Source organism: Gorilla gorilla, chromosome 1 (genome assembly GCF_029281585.2).
Source record: "Gorilla gorilla gorilla isolate KB3781 chromosome 1, NHGRI_mGorGor1-v2.1_pri, whole genome shotgun sequence".
Taxonomy (NCBI): domain Eukaryota; kingdom Metazoa; phylum Chordata; class Mammalia; order Primates; family Hominidae; genus Gorilla; species Gorilla gorilla.
Window position 1 is genome coordinate 109,425,364 of NC_073224.2, and position 19,523 is coordinate 109,444,886.

The window sequence follows — 19,523 nt, forward strand, 5'->3', positions numbered from 1 at the left end:
ACCTTTAGACAGAGCAGATTTGTAACCCTATTTTTGTGGAATTTGCAAGTGGAGATTTCAAGCGCTTTCGGGCCAAAGGTAGAAAAGGAAATATCTTCGTATAAGAACTAGAGAGAATCATTCTCAGAAACCACTTTGTGTTGTGTGCGTTCCACTCTCAGGGTTTAAACTTTCTTTTCATAGAGAAGTTTGGAAACACTCTGTTTGTAAAGTCTGCATGTGGATATTTGGACCTCTTTGAGGATTTCGTTGGAAACGGGATTTCTTCATCTAATGCTTGACAGAAGAATTCTCAGTAACTTTTTTGGGTTCTGTGTGTTCAACTCACAGAGTTGAACCTTCCTTTAGACAGAGCAGATTTGAAACCCTCTTTTTGTGGAATTTGCAAGTGGAGATATCAAGCGCTTTGGGGCCAACGGTAGAAAGGCAAATATCTTCATATAAAAACTAGAGAGAATCATTCTCAGAAACCACTTTGTGTTGTGTGCGTTCCACTCACAGAGTTTAAACTTTGTTTTCATAGATCAGTTTGGAAACACTCTGTTTGTAAAGTCTGCAAGTGGATATTTGGACCTCTTTGAGGATTTCGTTGGAAACCGGATTTCCTCATCTAATTCTCGTTAGAAGAATTCTCAGTAACTGCTTTGGGTTGCGTGTGTTCAACTCACAGAGTTTGACCTTCCTTTAGACAGAGCAGATATGAAACCCTCTTTTTGTTGAATTTGCAAGTGGAGATTTCAAGCACTTTTGGGCCAAGGGTAGAAAAGGAAATATCTTCGTATAAAAACTAGAGAGAATCATTCTCAGAAACCACGTTGTGTTGTGTGCGTTCCACTCACAGAGTTTAACCTTTCTTTTCATAGAGCAGTTTGGAAACACTCTGTTTGTAACGTCTGCAAGTGGATATTTGGACCTCTTTGAGGATTTCGTTGGAAACGGGATTTCTTCATCTAATGCTAGACAGAAGAATTCTCAGTAACTTCTTTGGGTTTTGTGTGTTCAACTCACAGAGTTGAAACTTCCTTTAGACAGAGCAGATTTGAAACCCTCTTTTTGTGGAATTTGAAAGTGGAGATTTCAAGCGCTTTCCAGCCAACGGAAGAAAAGGAAATATCTTCGTATAAAAACTGGAGAGAATCATTCTCAGAAACCACTTTGTGTTGACTGCGATCCATTCACAGAGTTTTACCTTTCTTTAATGGAGCAGTTTGGAAACACTCTGTTTGTAAAGTCTGCAAGTGGATATTTGGACCTATTTGAGGATTTCGTTGGAAAAGGGATTTCTTCATCTAATGCTAGACAGAAGAATTCTCAGTAACTTCTTTGGGTTTTGTGTGTTCAACTCACAGACTTGAACCTTCCTTTATACAGAGCAGATATTAAACCCTCTTTTTGTGGAATTTGCAAGTGGAGATTTCAAGCACTTTTGGGCCAACGGTAGAAAAGGAAATATCTTCGTATAAAAACTAGAGGGAATCATTCTCAGAAATCACTTTGTGTTGTGTGCGTTCCACTCACAGAGTTTATCCTTTCTTTTCATACAGCAGTTTGGAAACACTCTGTTTGTAAAGTCTGCCAGTGGATATTTGGACCTCTTTGAGGATTTCGTTGGAAACGGGATTTCTTCATCTAATGCTAGACAGAAGAATTCTCAGTAAATTCTTTGGGTTGTGTGAGTTCAACTCACAGAGTTGAACCTTCCTTTAGACAGAGCATATTTGAAACCCTCTTTTTGTGGAATTTGCAAGTGGAGATTTCAAGCGCTTTTCTGCCAACGGTAGAAAAGGAAATATCTTCGTATAAAAACTAGAGACAATCATTCTCAGAAACCACTTTGTGTTGTGTGCGTTCCACTCACAGAGTTTCACCTTTCTTTTCATAGATCAGTTTGGAAACACTCTGTTTGTAAAGTCTGGAAGTGGATATTTGGACCTCTTTGAGGATTACGTTGGAAACGGGATTTCCTCATGTAATTCTAGTGAGAAGAATTCTCAGTAACTTCTTTGGGTTGCGTGTGTTCAACTCACAGAGTTGGACCTTCCTTTAGACAGAGCAGATATGAAACCCTCTTTTTGTGGAATTTGCAAGTGGAGATTTCAAGCACTTTTGGGCCAATGGTAGAAGAGGGAATATCTTCGTATAAAAACTAGAGAGAATCATTCTCAGAAACCACTTTGTGTTGTGTGCCTTCCACTCACAGAGTTTAACCTTTCTTTTCATGGAGCAGTTTGGAAACACTCTGTTTGTAACGTCTGCAAGTGGATATTTGGACCTCTTTGAGCATTTCGTTGGAAACGGGATTTCTTCATCTAATGCTAGACAGAAGAATTCTCAGTAACTTCTTTGGGTTTTGTGTGTTCAACTCACAGAGTTCAACCTTCCTTTAGACAGAGCAGATTTGAAACCCTCTTTTTGTGGAATTTGAAAGTGGAGATTTCAAGCGCTTTCGGGCCAACGGTAGAAAAGGAAATATCTTCGTATAAAAACTGGAGAGAATCATTCTCAGAAACCACTTTGTGTTGACTGCGATCCATTCACAGAGTTTAACCTTTCTTTTCATGGAGCAGTTTGGAAACACTCTGTTTGTAAAGTCTGCAAGTGGATATTTGGACCTATTTGAGGATTTCGTTGGAAACGGGGTTTCTTCATCTAATCCTAGACAGAAGAATTCTCAGTAACTTCTTTGGGTTGTGTGTGTTCAACCCACAGAGTTGAAGCTTCCTTTAGACAGAGCAGATTTGAAACCCTCTTTTTGTGGAATTTGCAAGTGGAGATTTCAAGCGCTTTGGGGACAATGGTAGGAAAGGAAATATCTTCGTATAAAAACTAGAGAGAATCATTCTCAGAAATCACTTTGTGTTGTGTGCGTTCCACTCACAGAGTTTAACCTTTCTTTTCATAGAGCAGTTTGGAAACACTCTGTTTGTAAAGTCTGCAAGAGGATATTTGGACATCTTTGAGGATTTCGTTGGAAACGGGATTTCTTCATCTAATGCTAGACAGAAGAATTCTCAGTAACTTCTTTGGGTTGTGTGAGTTCAACTCACAGAGTTGAACCTACCTTTAGACAGAGTATATTTGAAACCCTCTTTTTGTTGAATTTGCAAGTGGAGATTTCAAGCGCTTTGGTGCGAACGGTAGAAAAGGAAATATCTTCGTATAAAAATTAGAGAGAATCATTCTCAAAAACCACATTGTGTTGACTGCGATCCATTCACAGAGTTTAACCTTTCTTTTCATGGAGCAGTTTGGAAACACTCTGTTTGTAACGTCTGCAAGTGGATATTTGGACCTATTTGAGGATTTCGTTGGAAACGGGATTTCTTCATCTAATGCTAGACAGAAGAATTCTCAGTAACTTCTTTGGGTTGTGTGTGTTCAACTCACAGAGTTGAACCTTCCTTTAGACAGAGCAGATTTGAAACCCTCTTTTTGTGGAATTTGAAAGTGGAGATTTCAAGAGCTTTCGGGCCAACGGTAGAAAAGGAAATATCTTCGTATAAAAATTGGAGAGAATCATTCTCAGAAACCACTTTGTGTTGACTGCGATCCATTCACAGAGTTTAACCTTTCTTTTCATGGAGCAGTTTGGAAACACTCTGTTTGTAAAGTCTGCAAGTGGATATTTGGACCTATTTGAGGATTTTGTTGGAAACGGGATTTCTTCATCTAATCCTAGACAGAAGAATTCTCAGTAACTTCTTTGGGTTGTGTGTGTTCAACTCACAGAGTTGAACCTTCCTTTAGACAGAGCAGATTTGAAACCCTCTTTTTGTGGAATTTGAAAGTGGAGATTTCAAGCGCTAACGGGCCAAAGGTAGAAAAGGAAATATCTTCGTATAAGAACTAGAGAGAATCATTCTCAGAAACCACTTTGTGTTGTGTGCGTTCCACTCACAGAGTTTAACCTTTCTTTTGATAGAGAAGTTTGGAAACACTCTGTTTGTAAAGTCTGCAAGTGGATATTTGGACCTCTTTGAGGATTTTGTTGGAAACGGGATTTCTTCATCTAATGCTAGACAGAAGAATTCTCAGTAACTTCTTTGGGTTTTGTGTGTTCAACTCACAGAGTTGAACCTTCCTTTAGACAGAGCAGATTTGAAACCCTCTTTTTGTGGAATTTGAAAGTGGAGATTTCAAGCTCTTTCGGGCCAACGGTAGAAAAGGAAATATCTTCGTATAAAAACTAGAGAGAATCATTCTCAGAAACCACTTTGTGTTGTGTGCGTTCCACTCACAGAGTTTAACCTTTCTTTTCATAGAGCAGTTTGGAAACACTCTGTTTGTAAAGTCTGCAAGTGGATATTTGGACCTCTTTGAGGATTTCGTTGGAAACGGGATTTCTTCATCTAATGCTAGACAGAAGAATTCTCAGTAACGTCTTTGGGTTGTGTGTGTTCAACTCACAGAGTTGTACCTTCCTTTAGACAGAGCAGATTTGTAACCCTCTTTTTGTGGAATTTGAAAGTGGAGATTTCAAGCGCTTTCGGGCCATAGGTAGAAAAGGAAATATCTTCGTATAAGAACTAGAGAGAATCATTCTCAGAAACCACTTTGTGTTGTGTGCGTTCCACTCACAGATTTTATCCTTTCTTTTCATAGAGCAGTTTGGAAACACTCTGTTTGTAAAGTCTGCCAGTGGATATTTGGATCTCTTTGAGGATTTGATTGGACACGGGATTTCTTCATCTAATGCTAGACAGAAGAATTCTCAGTAACTTCTTTGGGTTGTGTGTGTTCAACTCACAGATTTGAACCTTCATTTAGACAGGGCAGATTTGAAACCCTCTTTTTGTGGAATTTGAAAGTGGAGATTTCAAGCGCTTTCGGGCCAACGGAAGAAAAGGAAATATCTTCGTATAAAAACCGGAGAGAATCATTCTCAGAAACCACTTTGTGTTGACTGCAATCCATTCACAGAGTTTTACCTTTCTTTTCATGGAGCAGTTTGGAAACACTCTGTTTGTAAAGTCTGCAAGTGGATATTTGGACATCATTGAGGATTTCGTTGGAAACGGGATTTCCTCATCTAATGCTAGAGAGAAGAATTCTCAGTAACTTCTTTGGGTTGTGTGAGTTCAACTCACAGAGTTGAACCTTCCTTTAGACAGAGCATATTTGAAACCCTCTTTTTGTGGAATTTGCAAGTGGAGATTTCAAGCGCTTTTCTGCCAACGGTAGAAAGGGAAACATCTTCGTATAAAAACTAGAGACAATCATTCTCAGAAACCACTTTGTGTTGTGTGCGTTCCACTCACAGAGTTTCACCTTTCTTTTCATAGAGTAGTTTGGAAACCCTCTGTTTGTAAAGTCTGCAAGTGGATATTTGGACCTCTTTGAGGATTTCGTTGGAAACGGGATTTCTTCATCTAATGCTAGACAGAAGAATTCTCAGTAACTTCTTTGGGTTTTGTGTGTTCAACTCACAGAGTTGAACTTTCCTTTAGACAGAGCAGATTTGAAACCCTCTCTTAGTGGAATTTGAAAGTGGAGATTTCAAGCGATTTCGGGCCAACAGTAGAAAAGGAAATATCTTCGTATAAAAACTGGAGAGAATCATTCTCAGAAACCACTTTGTGTTGACTGCGATGCATTCACAGAGTTTAACCTTTCTTTTCATGGAGCAGTTTGGAAACACTCTGTTTGAAAAGTCTGAAAGTGGATATTTGGACCTCTTTGAGGATTTCTTTGGAAACGGGATTTCTTCATCTAATGCTAGACAGAAGAATTCTCAGTAACTTCTTTGGGTTGTGTGTGTTCAACTCACAGAGTTGAACCTTCCTTTAGACAGAGCAGATTTGAAACCCTCTTTTTGTGGAATTTGCAAGTGGAGATTTCAAGCGCTTTCGGGCCAACGGTAGAAAAGGAAATATCTTCGTATAAAAACTAGAGAGAATCATTCTCAGAAATCACTTTGTGTTGTGTGCGTTCCACTCACAGAGTTTATCCTTTCTTTTCATAGAGCAGTTTGGAAACACTCTGTTTGTAAAGTCTGCCAGTGGATATTTGGACCTCTTTGAGGATTTCGTTTTAAACGGGATTTCTTCATCTAATGCTAGACAGAAGAATTCTCAGTAAATTCTTTGGGTTGTGTGAGTTCAACTCACAGAGTTGAACCTTCCTTTAGACAGAGCATATTTGAAACCCTCTTTTTGTGGAATTTGCAAGTGGAGATTTCAAGCGCTTTTCTGCCAACGGTAGAAAAGGAAATATCTTCGTATAAAAACTAGAGACAATCATTCTCAGAAACCACTTTGTGTTGTGTGCGTTCCACTCACAGAGTTTCACCTTTCTTTTCATAGAGCAGTTTGGAAACAATCTGTAAAGTCTGGAAGTGGATATTTGGACCTCTTTGAGGATTTCGTTGGAAACGGGATTTCCTCATCTAATTCTAGTGAGAAGAATTCTCAGTAACTTCTTTGGGTTGCGTGTTTTCAACTCACAGAGTTGGACCTTCCTTTAGACAGAGCAGATATGAAACCCTCTTTTTGTGGAATTTGCAAGTGGAGATTTCAAGCACTTTTGGGCCAATGGTAGAAGAGGAAATATCTTCGTATAAAAACTAGAGAGAATCATTCTCAGAAACCACTTTGTGTTGTGTGCGTTCCACTGAGAGAGTTTAACGTTTCTTTTCATGGAGCAGTTTGGAAACACTCTGTTTGTAACGTCTGCAAGTGGATATTTGGACCTCTTTGAGCATTTCGTTGGAAAGGGGATTTCTTCATCTAATGCTAGACAGAAGAATTCTCAGTAACTTCTTTGGGTTTTGTGTGTTCAACTCACAGAGTTGAACCTTCCGTTAGACAGAGCAGATTTGAAACCCTCTTTTTGTGGAATTTGCAAGTGGAGATTTCAAGCGCTTTGGTGCCAACGGTAGAAAAGGAAATATCTTCGTATAAAAACTAGAGAGAATCATTCTCAAAAACCACTTTGTGTTGACTGCGATCCATTCACAGAGTTTAACCTTTCTTTTCATGGAGCAGTTTGGAAACACTCTGTTTGTAAAGTCTTCAAGTGGATATTTGGACCTCTTTGAGGATTTCGTTGGAAACGGGATTTCTTCATCTAATGCTAGACAGAAGAATTCTCAGTAACTTCATTGGGTTGTGTCTGTTCAACTCACAGAGTTGAACCTACCTTTAGACAGAGTATATTTGAAACCCTCTTTTTGTTGAATTTGCAAGTGGAGATTTCAAGCGCTTTCGGGCCAACGGTAGAAAAGGAAATATCTTCGTATAAAAACTGGAGAGAATCATTCTCAGAAACCACTTTGTGTTGACTGCGATCCATTCACAGAGTTTAACCTTTCTTTTCATGGAGCAGTTTGGAAACACTCTGTTTGTAATGTCTGCAAGTGGATATTTGGACCTATTTGAGGATTTCTTTGGAAACGGGATTTCTTCATCTAATGCTAGACAGAAGAATTCTCAGTAACTTCTTTGGGTTGTGTGTGTTCAACTCACAGAGTTGAACCTTCCTTTAGACAGAGCAGATTTGAAACCCTCTTTTTGTGGAATTTGAAAGTGGAGATTTCAAGCGCTAACGGGCCAAAGGTAGAAAAGGAAATATCTTCGTATAAGAACTAGAGAGAATCATTCTCAGAAACCACTTTGTGTTGTGTGCGTTCCACTCACAGAGTTTAACCTTTCTTTTGATAGAGAAGTTTGGAAACACTCTGTTTGTAAAGTCTGCAAGTGGATATTTGGACCTTTTGAGGATTTCGTTGGAAACGGGATTTCTTAACCTAATGCTAGACAGAAGAATTCTCAGTAACTTCTTTGGGTTTTGTGTGTTCAACTCACAGAGTTGAACCTTCCTTTAGACAGAGCAGATATGAAACCCTCTTTTTGTGGAATTTGCAAGTGGAGATTTCAAGCGCTTTTGGGCCAACGGTAGAAAAGGAAATATCTTCGTATAAAAACTAGAGAGAAACATTCTCAGAAACCACTTTTTGTTGTGTGCGTTCCACTCACAGAGTTTAACCTTTCTTTTCATAGAGCAGTTTGGTAACACTCTGTGAAGTCTGCAAGTGGATATTTAGACCTCTTTGAGGATTTCGTTGGAAAAGGGATTTCTTCATCTAATTCTAGTTAGAAGAATTCTCAGTAACTTCTTTGGGTTGCGTGTGTTCAACTCACGGAGTTGAACCTTCCTTTAGACAGAGCAGATTTGAAACCCTCTTTTTGTGGAATTTGCAAGTGGAGATTTCAAGCGCTTTTGAGCCAACGGTAGAAAAGGAAATACCTTCGTATAAAAACTAGAGAGAATCATTCTCAGAAATCACTTTGTGTTGTGTGCGTTCCACTCACAGAGTTTCACCTTTCTTTTCATAGAGCAGTTTGGAAACCCTCTGTTTGTAAAGTCTGCAAGTGGATATTTAGACCTCTTTGAGGATTTTGTTGGAAAAGGGATTTCCTCATCTAATTCTAGACTGAAGAATTCTCAGTAACTTCTTTGGGTTGCGTGTGTTCAACTCACAGAGTTGAACCTTCCTTTAGACAGAGCAGATTTGAAACCCTCTTTTTGTGGAATTTGCAAGTGGAGATTTCAAGCGCTTTTGTGCCAACGGTAGAAAAGGAAATACCTTCGTATAAAAACTAGAGAGAATCATTCTCAGAAACCACTTTGTGTTGTGTGCGTTCCACTCACAGAGTTTCACCTTTCTTTTCATAGAGCAGTTTGGAAACACTCTGTTTGTAAAGTCTGCAAGTGGATATTTAGACCTCTTTGAGGATTTTGTTGGAAAAGGGATTTCCTCATCTAATTCTAGACTGAAGAATTCTCAGTAACTTCTTTGGGTTGCGTGTGTTCAACTCACAGAGTTGAACCTTCCTTTAGACAGAGCAGATATGAAACCATCTTTTTGTGGAATTTGCAAGTGCAGATTTCAAGCGCTTTTGGGCCAACGGTAGAAAAGGAAATATCTTCGTATGAAAACTAGAGAGAATCATTCTCAGAAACCACTTTGTGTTGTGTGCCTTCCACTCACAGAGTTTAACCTTTCTTTTCATGGAGCAGTTTGGAAACACTCTGTTTGTAACGTCTGCAAGTGGATATTTGGACCTCTTTGAGCATTTCGTTGGAAAGGGGATTTCTTCATCTAATGCTAGACAGAAGAATTCTCAGTAACTTCTTTGGGTTTTGTGTGTTCAACTCACAGAGTTGAACCTTCCTTTAGACAGAGCAGATTTGAAACCCTCTTTTTGTGGAATTTGAAAGTGGAGATTTCAAGCGATTTCGGGCCAAAGGTAGAAAAGGAAATATCTTCGTATAAAAACTGGAGAGAATCATTCTCAGAAACCACTTTGTGTTGTGTGCGTTCCACTCACAGAGTTTCACCTTTCTTTTCATAGAGCAGTTTGGAAACACTCTGTTTGTAAAGTCTGCAAGTGGATATTTAGACCTCTTTGAGGATTTTGTTGGAAAAGGGATTTCCTCATCTAATTCTAGACTGAAGAATTCTCAGTAACTTCTTTGGGTTGCGTGTGTTCAACTCACAGAGTTGCACCTTCCTTTAGACAGAGCAGATATGAAACCCTCTTTTTGTGGAATTTGCAAGTGCAGTTTTCAAGCGCTTTTGGGCCAACGGTAGAAAAGGAAATATCTTCGTATAAAAACTAGAGAGAATCATTCTCAGAAACCACTTTGTGTTGTGTGCGTTCCACTCACAGGGTTTCACCTTTCTTTTCATAGAGCAGTTTGGAAACACTCTGTTTGTAAAGTCTGCAAGTGGATATTTGGACCTCTTTGTGGATTTCGTTGGAAACGGGATTTCTTCATCTAATTCTAGTGAGAAGAATTCTCAGTAACTTCTTTGGGATGCGTGTGTTCAACTCACAGAGTTGAACCTTCCTTTAGACAGAGCAGATTTGAAACCCTCTTTTTGTGGAATATGAAAATGGAGATTTCAAGCGCTTTCGGGCCAACGGTAGAAAAGGAAATATCTTTGTATAAGAACTAGAGAGAATCATTCTCAGAAACCACTTTGTGTTGTGTGCATTCAACTCACAGAGTTTAACCTTTCTTTTCATAGAGCAGTTTGGAAACCCTCTGTTTGTAAAGTCTGCAAGTGGATATTTGGACCTATTTGAGGATTTCGTTGGAAACGGGATTTCTTCATCTAATGCTAGACAGAAGAATTCTCAGTAACTTCTTTGGGTTGTGTGTGTTCAACTCACAGAGTTGAACCTTCCTTTAGACAGAGCAGATTTGTAACCCTATTTTTGTGGAATTTGCAAGTGGAGATTTCAAGCGCTTTCGGGCCAAAGGTAGAAAAGGAAATATCTTCGTATAAGAACTAGAGAGAATCATTCTCAGAAACCACTTTGTGTTGTGTGCGTTCCACTCTCAGGGTTTAAACTTTCTTTTCATAGAGAAGTTTGGAAACACTCTGTTTGCAAAGTCTGCATGTGGATATTTGGACCTCTTTGAGGATTTCGTTGGAAACGGGATTTCTTCATCTAATGCTTGACAGAAGAATTCTCAGTAACTTTTTTGGGTTCTGTGTGTTCAACTCACAGAGTTGAACCTTCCTTTAGACAGAGCAGATTTGAAACCCTCTTTTTGTGGAATTTGCAAGTGGAGATATCAAGCGCTTTGGGGCCAACGGTAGAAAGGCAAATATCTTCATATAAAAACTAGAGAGAATCATTCTCAGAAACCACTTTGTGTTGTGTGCGTTCCACTCACAGAGTTTAAACTTTGTTTTCATAGATCAGTTTGGAAACACTCTGTTTGTAAAGTCTGCAAGTGGATATTTGGACCTCTTTGAGGATTTCGTTGGAAACCGGATTTCCTCATCTAATTCTCGTTAGAAGAATTCTCAGTAACTGCTTTGGGTTGCGTGTGTTCAACTCACAGAGTTTGACCTTCCTTTAGACAGAGCAGATATGAAACCCTCTTTTTGTTGAATTTGCAAGTGGAGATTTCAAGCACTTTTGGGCCAAGGGTAGAAAAGGAAATATCTTCGTATAAAAACTAGAGAGAATCATTCTCAGAAACCACTTTGTGTTGTGTGCGTTCCACTCACAGAGTTTAACCTTTCTTTTCATAGAGCAGTTTGGAAACACTCTGTTTGTAACGTCTGCAAGTGGATATTTGGACCTCCTTGAGGATTTCGTTGGAAACGGGATTTCTTCATCTAATGCTAGACAGAAGAATTCTCAGTAACTTCTTTGGGTTTTGTGTGTTCAACTCACAGAGTTGAAACTTCCTTTAGACAGAGCAGATTTGAAACCCTCTTTTTGTGGAATTTGAAAGTGGAGATTTCAAGCGCTTTCGGGCCAACGGAAGAAAAGGAAATATCTTCGTATAAAAACTGGAGAGAATCATTCTCAGAAACCACTTTGTGTTGACTGCGATCCATTCACAGAGTTTTACCTTTCTTTAATGGAGCAGTTTGGAAACACTCTGTTTGTAAAGTCTGCAAGTGGATATTTGGACCTATTTGAGGATTTCATTGGAAAAGGGATTTCTTCATCTAATGCTAGACAGAAGAATTCTCAGTAACTTCTTTGGGTTTTGTGTGTTCAACTCACAGAGTTGAACCTTCCTTTAGACAGAGCAGATATGAAACCCTCTTTTTGTGTAATTTGCAAGTGGAGATTTCAAGCGCTTTTGGGCCAACGGTAGAAAAGGAAATATCTTCGTATAAAAACTAGAGAGAATCATTCTCAGAAATCACTTTGTGTTGTGTGCGTTCCACTCACAGAGTTTATCCTTTCTTTTCATAGAGCAGTTTGGAAACACTCTGTTTGTAAAGTCTGCCAGTGGATATTTGGACCTCTTTGAGGATTTCGTTGGAAACGGGATTTCCTCATCTAATGCTAGACAGAAGAATTCTCAGTAAATTCTTTGGGTTGTGTGAGTTCAACTCACAGAGTTGAACCTTCCTTTAGACAGAGCATATTTGAAACCCTCTTTTTGTGGAATTTGCAAGTGGAGATTTCAAGCGCTTTTCTGCCAACGGTAGAAAAGGAAATATCTTCATATAAAAACTAGAGACAATCATTCTCAGAAACCACTTTGTGTTGTGTGCGTTCCACTCACAGAGTTTCACCTTTCTTTTCATAGAGCAGTTTGGAAACAATCTGTAAAGTCTGGAAGTGGATATTTGGACCTCTTTGAGGATTTCGTTGGAAACGGGATTTCCTCATCTAATTCTAGTGAGAAGAATTCTCAGTAACTTCTTTGGGTTGCGTGTTTTCAACTCACAGAGTTGGACCTTCCTTTAGACAGAGCAGATATGAAACCCTCTTTTTGTGGAATTTGCAAGTGGAGATTTCAAGCACTTTTGGGCCAATGGTAGAAGAGGAAATATCTTCGTATAAAAACTAGAGAGAATCATTCTCAGAAACCACTTTGTGTTGTGTGCGTTCCACTGAGAGAGTTTAACGTTTCTTTTCATGGAGCAGTTTGGAAACACTCTGTTTGTAACGTCTGCAAGTGGATATTTGGACCTCTTTGAGCATTTCGTTGGAAAGGGGATTTCTTCATCTAATGCTAGACAGAAGAATTCTCAGTAACTTCTTTGGGTTTTGTGTGTTCAACTCACAGAGTTGAACCTTCCGTTAGACAGAGCAGATTTGAAACCCTCTTTTTGTGGAATTTGCAAGTGGAGATTTCAAGCGCTTTGGTGCCAACGGTAGAAAAGGAAATATCTTCGTATAAAAACTAGAGAGAATCATTCTCAAAAACCACTTTGTGTTGACTGCGATCCATTCACAGAGTTTAACCTTTCTTTTCATGGAACAGTTTGGAAACACTCTGTTTGTAAAGTCTTCAAGTGGATATTTGGACCTCTTTGAGGATTTCGTTGGAAACGGGATTTCTTCATCTAATGCTAGACAGAAGAATTCTCAGTAACTTCATTGGGTTGTGTCTGTTCAACTCACAGAGTTGAACCTACCTTTAGACAGAGTATATTTGAAACCCTCTTTTTGTTGAATTTGCAAGTGGAGATTTCAAGCGCTTTCGGGCCAACGGTAGAAAAGGAAATATCTTCGTATAAAAACTGGAGAGAATCATTCTCAGAAACCACTTTGTGTTGACTGCGATCCATTCACAGAGTTTAACCTTTCTTTTCATGGAGCAGTTTGGAAACACTCTGTTTGTAAAGTCTGCAAGTGGATATTTGGACCTATTTGAGGATTTCTTTGGAAACGGGATTTCTTCATCTAATGCTAGACAGAAGAATTCTCAGTAACTTCTTTGGGTTGTGTGTGTTCAACTCACAGAGTTGAACCTTCCTTTAGACAGAGCAGATTTGAAACCCTCTTTTTGTGGAATTTGAAAGTGGAGATTTCAAGCGCTAACGGGCCAAAGGTAGAAAAGGAAATATCTTCGTATAAGAACTAGAGAGAATCATTCTCAGAAACCACTTTGTGTTGTGTGCGTTCCACTCACAGAGTTTAACCTTTCTTTTGATAGAGAAGTTTGGAAACACTCTGTTTGTAAAGTCTGCAAGTGGATATTTGGACCTTTTGAGGATTTCGTTGGAAACGGGATTTCTTAACCTAATGCTAGACAGAAGAATTCTCAGTAACTTCTTTGGGTTTTGTGTGTTCAACTCACAGAGTTGAACCTTCCTTTAGACAGAGCAGATATGAAACCCTCTTTTTGTGGAATTTGCAAGTGGAGATTTCAAGCGCTTTTGGGCCAACGGTAGAAAAGGAAATATCTTCGTATAAAAACTAGAGAGAAACATTCTCAGAAACCACTTTTTGTTGTGTGCGTTCCACTCACAGAGTTTAACCTTTCTCTTCATAGAGCAGTTTGGTAACACTCTGTGAAGTCTGCAAGTGGATATTTAGACCTCTTTGAGGATTTTGTTGGAAAAGGGATTTCCTCATCTAATTCTAGACTGAAGAATTCTCAGTAACTTCTTTGGGTTGCGTGTGTTCAACTCACAGAGTTGAACCTTCCTTTAGACAGAGCAGATATGAAACCATCTTTTTGTGGAATTTGCAAGTGCAGATTTCAAGCGCTTTTGGGCCAACGGTAGAAAAGGAAATATCTTCGTATAAAAACTAGAGAGAATCATTCTCAGAAACCACTTTGTGTTGTGTGCGTTCCACTCACAGAGTTTAACCTTTCTTTTCATAGAGCAGTTTGGTAACACTCTGTTTGTGAAGTCTGCAAGTGGATATTTAGACCTCTTTGAGGATTTCGTTGGAAACGGGATTTCTTCATCTAATTCTAGTTAGAAGAATTCTCAGTAACTTCTTTGGGTTGCGTGTGTTCAACTCACAGAGTTGAACCTTCCTTTAGACAGAGCAGATTTGAAACCCTCTTTTTGTGGAATCTGCAAGTGGAGATTTCAAGCGCTTTTGTGCCAACTGTAGAAGAGGAAATATCTTCGTATGAAAACTAGAGAGAATCATTCTCAGAAACCACTTTGTGTTGTGTGCCTTCCACTCACAGAGTTTAACCTTTCTTTTCATGGAGCAGTTTGGAAACACTCTGTTTGTAACGTCTGCAAGTGGATATTTGGACCTCTTTGAGCATTTCGTTGGAAAGGGGATTTCTTCATCTAATGCTAGACAGAAGAATTCTCAGTAACTTCTTTGGGTTTTGTGTGTTCAACTCACAGAGTTGAACCTTCCTTTAGACAGAGCAGATTTGAAACCCTCTTTTTGTGGAATTTGAAAGTGGAGATTTCAAGCGCTTTCGGGCCAAAGGTAGAAAAGGAAATATCTTCGTATAAAAACTGGAGAGAATCATTCTCAGAAACCACTTTGTGTTGTGTGCGTTCCACTCACAGAGTTTCACCTTTCTTTTCATAGAGCAGTTTGGAAACACTCTGTTTGTAAAGTCTGCAAGTGGATATTTAGACCTCTTTGAGGATTTTGTTGGAAAAGGGATTTCCTCATCTAATTCTAGACTGAAGAATTCTCAGTAACTTCTTTGGGTTGCGTGTGTTCAACTCACAGAGTTGCACCTTCCTTTAGACAGAGCAGATATGAAACCCTCTTTTTGTGGAATTTGCAAGTGCAGTTTTCAAGCGCTTTTGGGCCAACGGTAGAAAAGGAAATATCTTCGTATAAAAACTAGAGAGAATCATTCTCAGAAACCACTTTGTGTTGTGTGCGTTCCACTCACAGGGTTTCACCTTTCTTTTCATAGAGCAGTTTGGAAACACTCTGTTTGTAAAGTCTGCAAGTGGATATTTGGACCTCTTTGAGGATTTCGTTGGAAACGGGATTTCTTCATCTAATTCTAGTTAGAAGAATTCTCAGTAACTTCTTTGGGATGCGTGTGTTCAACTCACAGAGTTGAACCTTCTTTTAGACAGAGCAGATTTGAAACCCTCTTTTTGTGGAATATGAAAATGGAGATTTCAAGCGCTTTCGGGCCAACGGTAGAAAAGGAAATATCTTTGTATAAGAACTAGAGAGAATCATTCTCAGAAACCACTTTGTGTTGTGTGCATTCAACTCACAGAGTTTAACCTTTCTTTTCATAGAGCAGTTTGGAAACCCTCTGTTTGTAAAGTCTGCAAGTGGATATTTGGACCTATTTGAGGATTTCGTTGGAAACGGGATTTCTTCATCTAATGCTAGACAGAAGAATTCTCAGTAACTTCTTTGGGTTGTGTGTGTTCAACTCACAGAGTTGAACCTTCCTTTAGACAGAGCAGATTTGTAACCCTATTTTTGTGGAATTTGCAAGTGGAGATTTCAAGCGCTTTCGGGCCAAAGGTAGAAAAGGAAATATCTTCGTATAAGAACTAGAGAGAATCATTCTCAGAAACCACTTTGTGTTGTGTGCGTTCCACTCTCAGGGTTTAAACTTTCTTTTCATAGAGAAGTTTGGAAACACTCTGTTTGTAAAGTCTGCATGTGGATATTTGGACCTCTTTGAGGATTTCGTTGGAAACGGGATTTCTTCATCTAATGCTTGACAGAAGAATTCTCAGTAACTTTTTTGGGTTCTGTGTGTTCAACTCACAGAGTTGAACCTTCCTTTAGACAGAGCAGATTTGAAACCCTCTTTTTGTGGAATTTGCAAGTGGAGATATCAAGCGCTTTGGGGCCAACGGTAGAAAGGCAAATATCTTCATATAAAAACTAGAGAGAATCATTCTCAGAAACCACTTTGTGTTGTGTGCGTTCCACTCACAGAGTTTAAACTTTGTTTTCATAGATCAGTTTGGAAACACTCTGTTTGTAAAGTCTGCAAGTGGATATTTGGACCTCTTTGAGGATTTCGTTGGAAACCGGATTTCCTCATCTAATTCTCGTTAGAAGAATTCTCAGTAACTGCTTTGGGTTGCGTGTGTTCAACTCACAGAGTTTGACCTTCCTTTAGACAGAGCAGATATGAAACCCTCTTTTTGTTGAATTTGCAAGTGGAGATTTCAAGCACTTTTGGGCCAAGGGTAGAAAAGGAAATATCTTCGTATAAAAACTAGAGAGAATCATTCTCAGAAACCACTTTGTGTTGTGTGCGTTCCACTCACAGAGTTTAACCTTTCTTTTCATAGAGCAGTTTGGAAACACTCTGTTTGTAACGTCTGCAAGTGGATATTTGGACCTCTTTGAGGATTTCGTTGGAAACGGGATTTCTTCATCTAATGCTAGACAGAAGAATTCTCAGTAACTTCTTTGGGTTTTGTGTGTTCAACTCACAGAGTTGAAACTTCCTTTAGACAGAGCAGATTTGAAACCCTCTTTTTGTGGAATTTGAAAGTGGAGATTTCAAGCGCTTTCGGGCCAACGGAAGAAAAGGAAATATCTTCGTATAAAAACTGGAGAGAATCATTCTCAGAAACCACTTTGTGTTGACTGCGATCCATTCACAGAGTTTTACCTTTCTTTAATGGAGCAGTTTGGAAACACTCTGTTTGTAAAGTCTGCAAGTGGATATTTGGACCTATTTGAGGATTTCATTGGAAAAGGGATTTCTTCATCTAATGCTAGACAGAAGAATTCTCAGTAACTTCTTTGGGTTTTGTGTGTTCAACTCACAGAGTTGAACCTTCCTTTAGACAGAGCAGATATGAAACCCTCTTTTTGTGTAATTTGCAAGTGGAGATTTCAAGCGCTTTTGGGCCAACGGTAGAAAAGGAAATATCTTCGTATAAAAACTAGAGAGAATCATTCTCAGAAATCACTTTGTGTTGTGTGCGTTCCACTCACAGAGTTTATCCTTTCTTTTCATAGAGCAGTTTGGAAACACTCTGTTTGTAAAGTCTGCCAGTGGATATTTGGACCTCTTTGAGGATTTCGTTGGAAACGGGATTTCTTCCTCTAATGCTAGACAGAAGAATTCTCAGTAAATTCTTTGGGTTGTGTGAGTTCAACTCACAGAGTTGAACCTTCCTTTAGACAGAGCATATTTGAAACCCTCTTTTTGTGGAATTTGCAAGTGGAGATTTCAAGCGCTTTTCTGCCAACGGTAGAAAAGGAAATATCTTCATATAAAAACTAGAGACAATCATTCTCAGAAACCACTTTGTGTTGTGTGCGTTCCACTCACAGAGTTTCACCTTTCTTTTCATAGAGCAGTTTGGAAACACTCTGTTTGTAACGTCTGGAAGTCGATATTTGGACCTCTTTGAGGATTTCGTTGGAAACGGGATTTCCTCATCTAATTCTAGTGAGAAGAATTCTCAGTAACTTCTTTGGGTTGCGTGTGTTCAACTCACAGAGTTGGACCTTCCTTTAGACAGAGCAGATATGAAACCCTCTTTTTGTGGAATTTGCAAGTGGAGATTTCAAGCACTTTTGGGCCAATGGTAGAAGAGGAAATATCTTCGTATGAAAACTAGAGAGAATCATTCTCAGAAACCACTTTGTGTTGTGTGCCTTCCACTCACAGAGTTTAACCTTTCTTTTCATGGAGCAGTTTGGAAACACTCTGTTTGTAACGTCTGCAAGTGGATATTTGGACCTCTTTGAGCATTTCGTTGGAAAGGGGATTTCTTCATCTAATGCTAGACAGAAGAATTCTCAGTAACTTCTTTGGGTTTTGTGTGTTCAACTCACAGAGTTGAACCTTCCTTTAGACAGAGCAGATTTGAAACCCTCTTTTTGTGGAATTTGAAAGTGGAGATTTCAAGCGCTTTCGGGCCAAAGGTAGAAAAGGAAATATCTTCGTATAAAAACTGGAGAGAATCATTCTCAGAAACCACTTTGTGTTGTGTGCGTTCCACTCACAGAGTTTCACCTTTCTTTTCATAGAGCAGTTTGGAAACACTCTGTTTGTAAAGTCTGCAAGTGGATATTTAGACCTGTTTGAGGATTTTGTTGGAAAAGGGATTTCCTCATCTAATTCTAGACTGAAGAATTCTCAGTAACTTCTTTGGGTTGCGTGTGTTCAACTCACAGAGTTGAACCTTCCTTTAGACAGAGCAGATATGAAACCCTCTTTTTGTGGAATTTGCAAGTGCAGTTTTCAAGCGCTTTTGGGCCAACGGTAGAAAAGGAAATATCTTCGTATAAAAACTAGAGAGAATCATTCTCAGAAACCACTTTGTGTTGTGTGCGTTCCACTCACAGGGTTTCACCTTTCTTTTCATAGAGCAGTTTGGAAACACTCTGTTTGTAAAGTCTGCAAGTGGATATCTGGACCTCTTTGAGGATTTCGTTGGAAACGGGATTTCTTCATCTAATTCTAGTTAGAAGAATTCTCAGTAACTTCTTTGGGATGCGTGTGTTCAACTCACAGAGTTGAACCTTCCTTTAGACAGAGCAGATTTGAAACCCTCTTTTTGTGGAATATGAAAGTGGAGATTTCAAGCGCTTTCGGGCCAACGGTAGAAAAGGAAATATCTTTGTATAAGAACTAGAGAGAATCATTCTCAGAAACCACTTTGTGTTGTGTGCATTCAACTCACAGAGTTTAACCTTTCTTTTCATAGAGCAGTTTGGAAACCCTCTGTTTGTAAAGTCTGCAAGTGGATATTTGGACCTATTTGAGGATTTCGTTGGAAACGGGATTTCTTCATCTAATGCTAGACAGAAGAATTCTCAGTAACTTCTTTGGGTTTTGTGTGTTCAACTCACAGAGTTGAACCTTCCTTTAGACAGAGCAGATTTGTAACCCTATTTTTGTGGAATTTGCAAGTGGAGATTTCAAGCGCTTTCGGGCCAAAGGTAGAAAAGGAAATATCTTCGTATAAGAACTAGAGAGAATCATTCTCAGAAACCACTTTGTGTTGTGTGCGTTTCACTCTCAGGGTTTAAACTTTCTTTTCATAGAGAAGTTTGGAAACACTCTGTTTGTAAAGTCTGCATGTGGATATTTGGACCTCTTTGAGGATTTCGTTGGAAACGGGATTTCTTCATCTAATGCTTGACAGAAGAATTCTCAGTAACTTTTTTGGGTTCTGTGTGTTCAACTCACAGAGTTGAACCTTCCTTTAGACAGAGCAGATTTGAAACCCTCTTTTTGTGGAATTTGCAAGTGGAGATATCAAGCGCTTTGGGGCCAACGGTAGAAAGGCAAATATCTTCATATAAAAACTAGAGACAATCATTCGCAGAAAGCACTTTGTGTTGTGTGCGTTCCACTCACAGAGT